We start from the raw sequence: 7,429 nt of genomic DNA, 5'->3' as shown, positions 1-7,429 counted from the left end.
ACAAACTATGTTCTCAGTCAACTTTGCAACTACAATTCATCATCTTCTTAGGAAGGGTCACGTGTCGGAGCCTTTAGGCAAGTCCACATACTCAACAATCATATAGTCTTCTATGATTGCTAACACTCACCTTGTACCCATGAGCAAAACTTTTCAACCAGACACATAGAAAGATAGGGGCTTATTATTTTGCCTCCCAACATACTCACCTCAAGGCTGATGTCAACAATAATAACTCATGCTATCTATATTCAACTGGACATATGTGCCTAGAACTTTCCTCACCACATGATGCTTTCCAAAAGAGAAAAATAAAAGGAATATAGGGAAAACTTTGACTCTTTGCATAAAAGTAAAAGATAGGACCTTCGCAGAAGGAAGCAGAGGTTTCCATGCACTTATTTCTTGGCATGCTCAATCCCTTAGTGCAAGAGAACACCATGTTGTATTTCCCCTTAAGATGAAAACCTTTATTATGCAGTCTTTCACTTTTATTCTTTGTCATCCAAGTTCGTACAACGCTCGGTTTTCTCTTACACTAAATGATCTCACATATTTAGAAGCAATTTTATTGCCTTTTTGCACCGATGACAACTTACTTGAGGGATCTTGCTCGATTCCTAGGTAGGTATGGTGGACTCTTGAAGAAGATTTGGGTTTAAGGGTTTTTGGATGCACAAGTAGTATCTCTACTTAGTACAAATTTTTTGGCTAGCAAAGATAGGGGGCAAGCATAACATGTTAAAGGATCTATGACAATATGACTTCTATGTGAATATAAACAAACATAAACCATTAAGTTGTCTTCCTTGTCCAACGTCAACAATTTTGGCATAAAATATTTTGATGAGGGCTCACAATCACAAAAGATTTCTAGGATAGTATATCTATATGTGAATCTTCTCTTCCTTTATTAATTCTTTCATGAGTTGCATCATTGACTAATGCTATGTTTGTCAATTTCTAATAAAATTTTCTACCTATACTTTTCCTTATGTGGTGCTATTACCTACCATAGGATTAGTATATAATCTTTTCATTATTTGTTTCTTTTCTTCATTTATTTCCTTTCTCTTTTCCTTTCTTCATTTGCAGCATGAAAGTAAGGAAAGCAAAAACTAAAACTACTTCATTATATAACATGCACATGATTACAAGTATAGATCACTAAGCAAACTCTCAAAAGAAGAAAGGATCGAACTAAACTTTATTTCATCTGAAAGCAAAAGATTGAATTAAGATAAATAAAAGCAAAAAGATAGTGGGATGATACGATACCGGGGCACCTCCCCCAAGCTTGGCGGAAGCCAAGGGGAGTGCCCATACCCGATACTCAATCCTCCTTTTGGTGGTGAAGGAGATGATGGTGGTGATGAAGGAGAGATCTTGTCCTTGGAGGAGCTTGAAGAGACCATGGTAGATGGAATCTGACAGAAAACAACAAGGAAAAGAGAACACATGATTTCTCCTCGATACGGTAATCAACAAGTTCGGGAAGTATATATAGATTTTTTTATCTTGCAGGACAAGTATTACGCTTCCTGGGAGTTTCTTTATTTCCAAAATTTTAAAATATTCCAAAACTGATAAAAGATATTTTTGCAGATTTTTCGGAGTCCGTTTACTTACTGTATCACGTACCTCCTTATTTTCACGATTCTGGAGTGTTTTGGAAGGAATCTTTTATGTGTTCTTCCGGTGTCAAAGTTTGGATAATATTACTTTTGACATTAATAGGCGTACCTAAGATATAATGCTTTATTCGTTGCCCATTGACAACCTTCGGGTTAGTGCCTTCGAAATTATTTATTTTGATGGCTCCAGACCGGTAAACCTCCTCGATGACATAGGGGCCTTCCCATTTTGAGAGGAGCTTTCCTACAAAAAAAATCTAAAATGAGAGTTGTACAAAAGAACATATTCTCCAACTTTAAACTCACGCTTTTGGATTCTTTTCTCATGCCATCTTTTAACTTTTTATTCGAATAACTTTGCATTTTCATAAGCTTGGGTTCTCCATTCATCTAATGAGCTTATATCAAATAGCCTCTTTTCACCAGCAAGTTTGAAATCATAATTGAGTTCTTTAATTGCCCAATATGCTTTATGTTCTAACTCAAGAGGCAAATGACAAGCTTTTCCATAAACCATTTTATAAGGAGACATACCCATAGGATTTTTATAAGCTGTTCTATAAGCCCAAAGTGCATCATCTAATTTCTTAGACCAATTCTTCCTGGACCTATTGACAGTCTTTTGCAGAATTAATTTTATTTCTCTATTTCTAAGTTCAACTTGACCACTAGACTGAGGATGATAGGGTGATGCAATTCTATGGTTAACATCATACTTGGCAAGCATTTTACAAAAAGCACCATGAATAAAGTGTGAACCACCATCAGTCATTAAATATCTAGGGACTCCAAACCTTGGAAAAATAACTTCCTTCATCATTTTAATAGAGGTGTTGTGATCAGCACTACTGGTTAGAATAGCTTCTACCCATTTAGTAACATAATCAGCAACAACCAAAATATGTGTATACCCATTAGAGGAAGGAAAAGGTCCCATGTAATCAAACCCCCAAACATCAAATGGTTTAACAACAAGTGAATAATTCATAGGCATTTCTTGACGCTTACCAACATTACCTATTCTTTGACATTCATCACAAGATGAGACATACTTATGAGCATCCTTGAAGAGAGTAGGCCAATAAAATCCAGACTGCGATACCTTGTGAGTAGTTCTATCTCCAGCATAATGCCTTCCATAAGCCTCAGAGTGACATTTCCGTAGGATTTATCCCTGTTCATGCTCAGGTACACACATCTAATAATACCATCTACTCCTTTATAAAGATGTGGGTCGTCCCAAAAGTAATGTCTTAAGTCATAGAATAATTTTTTTCTTTTGTTGATATGTGAAGCTAGGTGGCAAATATTTAGCAACAATGTAATTAGCATAGTTAGCATACCAAGGAGTACCATTAGCAACATTTATTGCAGCTAATTGCTCATCAGGAAAACTATCATCAATAGGAAGTGGGTCATCAAGCACATTTTCAAGCCTAGACAAGTTATCAGCTACGGGGTTCTCAGCTCCTTTTCTATCAATGATATGCAAATCAAATTATTGTAACAAGAGAACCTAACGAATAAGTCTAGGTTTAGCATCTTTCTTTTCCATAAGATATTTAATAGCCACATGGTCTGTGTGAACAGTTACTTTGGAATCAACAATATAAGGTCTAAACTTATCACAAGCAAACACCACTGCTAAGAATTCTTTTTCAGTAGTAGCATAATTTCTTTGAGCACTGTCTAGAGTTTTACTAGCATAATGAATAATATTCAATTTCTTATCAACTCTTTGTCCTAGAACAACACCAACAACATAATCACTAGCATCACACATAATTTCAAAAGGAAAGTTCCAATCAGGTGGTTGAACAATAGGTGCAGAAATTAAGGCTTTCTTGAGTGTTTCAAAGGCTTTGAGACAATCATCAGAAAAAGGGAATATCCTTTTGCAAGAGACTAGTAAGAGGCCTAGAAATTTTAGAGAAGTCTTTAGTAAATCTCCTATATGAACCAGCATGACCTAGGAAACTACGAATACCTTTAATGTCCTTAGGACATGGCATTTTCTCAATAGCATCAACCTTAGCTTGGTCCAGTTCAATACCTCTTTCAGAAATTTTATGACCCAAGACAATGCCTTCATTAACCATAAAGTGGCATTTCTCCCAATTCAAGACAAGATTTGTTTGTTCACATCTCTGGAAAACTCAATCAAGATTGCTTAAACAATCATCAAAAGACTTCCCATAAATAGAGAAGTCATCCATGAAAAACTCAACAATCTTTTCACAAAAGTCAGAGAATATAGCAGTCATACATCTTTGAAAGGTAGCAGGTGCATTACATAAACCAAAAGGCATACGTCTATAAGCATAAGTTCCAAAGGGACAAGTAAAGGTAGCCTTTTCTTGATCAGGTTGAGAAACATGTATTTGTGAAAAGCCAGAATATCCATCAAGGAAGCAAAAGTGTGTGTGCTTAGATAATCTTTCAAGCATTTGATCAATAAAGGGCAAAGGGTAATGATCTTTTCTAGTTGCTTTATTTAATTTTCTAAAATCAATTACCATTCTATAACCTGTAACAATTCTTTGTGGAATGAGTTCATTCTTATCATTAGGAACAACATTAATACCTCCTTTCTTAGGGACACAATGAACATGACTTACCTATCTACTATCAGCTATTGGATAAATTATACCTGCTTCCAGAAGTTTTAATATTTCCGTTCTTACCACCTCTTTCATCTTCGGATTTAACCGACATTGGTGATCAACAATGGGTTTAGCATCAGGTTCCATATTAATTTTGTGCTGACATAGAGTGGGACTAATGCCTTTTAAATCATCAAGAGTATATCCAATAGCAGCCCGGTGCTTCCTTAGAACTTTCAATAATCTTTCTTCTTCATGTTCTGAAAGGTTAGCACTAATAATAACATGATATATCTTCTCTTCATCAAGATAAGCATATTTCAAAGTGTCTGGCAATTGTTTTAATTCAAACACAGGATCACCTTTAGGTGGAGGAGGACCTCCCAGAGTTTCAATAGGCAAATTGTGTTTAAGTAGAGGAGTTGTTCAAAGAAAATATTATCTATTTCATTTCTTTCATGCATATGTGAATCATTCTCATGGTCTAGCAGATATTGTTCTAAAGGATCAGTAGGTGGCACAACAATAGAAGCAAGACCAATTGATTCATCCTTGCTAGGCAATTCTTTTTCATGATGGTTCCTACTAAACTTGGAAAAATTAAACTCATGAGACTCATCACCAAAGCTAACACCCACAGTTTGTATTGAGATATAAGGGCTTCAATGAGAAGTGGATTCTTTGGATGAAGCAGCTTTTGTCAACAGGTACCTCATCTATTCTGCTTAATGGAGTTCCTGGTAGGAAATTCATATGTAAAAAGGGTGTCACACAGGGTGATCCAGTCTCTCCCCTCCTTTTTGTCCTAGCTGTTGACCTCCTGCAGACTGTAATCAATGACATGTTCAGAAGGGGCATTCTTCATCTTCCTATACCTTGTCATGACTAGGATTACCCTGTGATTCAGTATGCTGATGACACTTTGATTATCTTGCCTGCTGACAAGAACCAACTTATAGCTCTGAAATACATGCTTAAGGTTTTCTCTATGTCAACTGGTCTTGATGTGAATTACCACAAATATTTTATTATTCCCATCAATGTGGACACTGCTGTCATGACAGAATTAGCTGCTGCTTTTGGATGCCAGATTGGGAAAATGCCATTTACCTACCTTGGGTTGCCAGTAGGAACTACAAGGCCCAAAATGGTGGATTTTATGCCTTTGGTGGACTGCATGGAGATGAGAATGACAGCTAGCTCCTCTTTTTAAAATCAGGGGGAAAGATTGCAGTTTCTGAACTCTGCCTTGTCTTCTATGCCCATTTTCTTCCTTTGCAGCTTGACTGTTCCTGCTGGAATTCTAAAGCAATTGGAGAGAATCCAGAGACAATGCCTCTGGAGGAAGAATAGGGGTGAGTCTGCCCCCTCACTTGCTGCTTGGGACCTTATTTGCAGACCAAAAAACAAGGGAGGCCTTGGTATTCTTAATCTGGGTGTTCAGAATGTGGCACTTCTGCTCAAACATGCAAAGTACTTCCTTAATAAAAAGGATCTCCCATGGGTGTCTTTAATTTGGGATTCCTACTATCATGGTAGAGTACCCCAAGGAACTTCTGATTGTGGCTCTTTCTGGTGGAAGGATATATGCAAGGTCATGCAAAACTTTAGGGAGTGTGCTTGGGTTCAGATACATGAAGGAGACACTGCCCTCATGTGGTCAGACAAATGGCAGCTTGATGAACAGGTTTCTAGTCTCCAATCCAGATTTCACAGGCTCTTTTCTTATGTTAAGGACCCCTGGATCACTGTTAAAGAGTTTTTGGACTCTCAGGACATGTTCTAGCACTTCCACCTTACTTTGTCCAGCCAGGCTTTTGATGACCTGAACACTCTTCAGTCTTTGTTGGATGGCCACAATAGAGAACCTGGGTCCAAGGATATTTGGTTTTGGAGTGGCACTGCCAAGGGATACTCACCAAAGTTGTTTTACTCACATACTTTTGTGTCAGAGTCCTTTAACCATTTGACAGCTTGGATCTGGAAGTCCTCATGTACAATGAAAATAAAAGTATTTGCTTGGATGCTTATTATGGATAGGTTAAACACCAAGGACATGGTGGAAAGGAGACATTGGCATTTGGAGGATGGAGTAAATTGTGTTCTTTGCCCTTTGCAGACTAGGGAAACAAGAGATCATCTGTTCTTTACTTGCAATTTTAGTGTCAGAGTTTGGAACTACTTGCAAATTGATTGGTCATCTGGTGACTCTATGGATGAGTTGGTTATGAATGCCAGCAGGAGCTTTAGGAAACCCTTCTTCACTGAAGTGGTCTTTATAGCATGCTGGAATATCTGGATTGTCAGGAATGCTAAGGTCTTCAGGCATGAGAGAGCTGGATTTAATAAATGGAGAAGTGCATTCATCCATGATATTACGTTAATGCAATATAGGGTGAAATCTGCCTATAAGGATGATCTCCTTAGATGGATCTCATTTCTGCCACCTTGAGGCCTGTAATTTTAAATTGTATCTTCTCCTTCTTCCCTTAGAGTAGCTTGATTACCTCTTGTAATCCCCCTTGGTACTTGTACTTGCACTCTCTTTTAATAAAGTTTTGATATGCTGTGGGGGTTTTTCCCTACAGTGGCCAGTCAAAAAAAACACCCACAGTTTGTTTCTGACAATCTATCTTAGCATTAACGGTGTTCAAAAAAGGTCTACCAAAGATAATGGGACAAAAGTCATCTTGTGGGGAACCAAGAACAAGAAAATCAGTAGGGTATTTTATTTTCCCGCACAAGACTTCAACATCTCTAATAATCCCACAAGGTGCTATGGTGTCTCTATTTGCAAGTTTAATAGTGACATCTATGTCTTCTAACTCTGTAGGTGCCCTAATTTCTTGATATAACTTGTAAGGAATAGCACTCACACTAGCACCCATGTCACATAAACCATGATAACAGTGATCTCCTATTTTAACTGAAATGACAGGCAGGCCAACAACTGGTCTATTTTTATCCCTTTTCCGGGTTTGGCAATTCTAGCAGCTTCTGCATAGAAGTAGATAACATGCCCATCCACATCTTCTTCCAAGAGATCTTTAACCATAGAATATGAGGTTCAACTCTAATTTTTTCATCTGGTTTAGGTGTTCTAACAGAGCATTTGCTAACCACATTTGAAACTTTAGCATGTTCCTTTATCCTAACAGGAAAAGGAGGTTTCTCAAAATAAGCAATAGGTAC

This window comes from Triticum urartu, chromosome 3A (assembly GCF_056163025.1).
Source record: "Triticum urartu cultivar PI428250 chromosome 3A, HENAU_Tu73, whole genome shotgun sequence".
Lineage (NCBI taxonomy): Eukaryota > Viridiplantae > Streptophyta > Magnoliopsida > Poales > Poaceae > Triticum > Triticum urartu.
The sequence above is the reverse complement of the archived record's forward strand: the minus strand, read 5'-3'. Positions refer to the sequence as shown.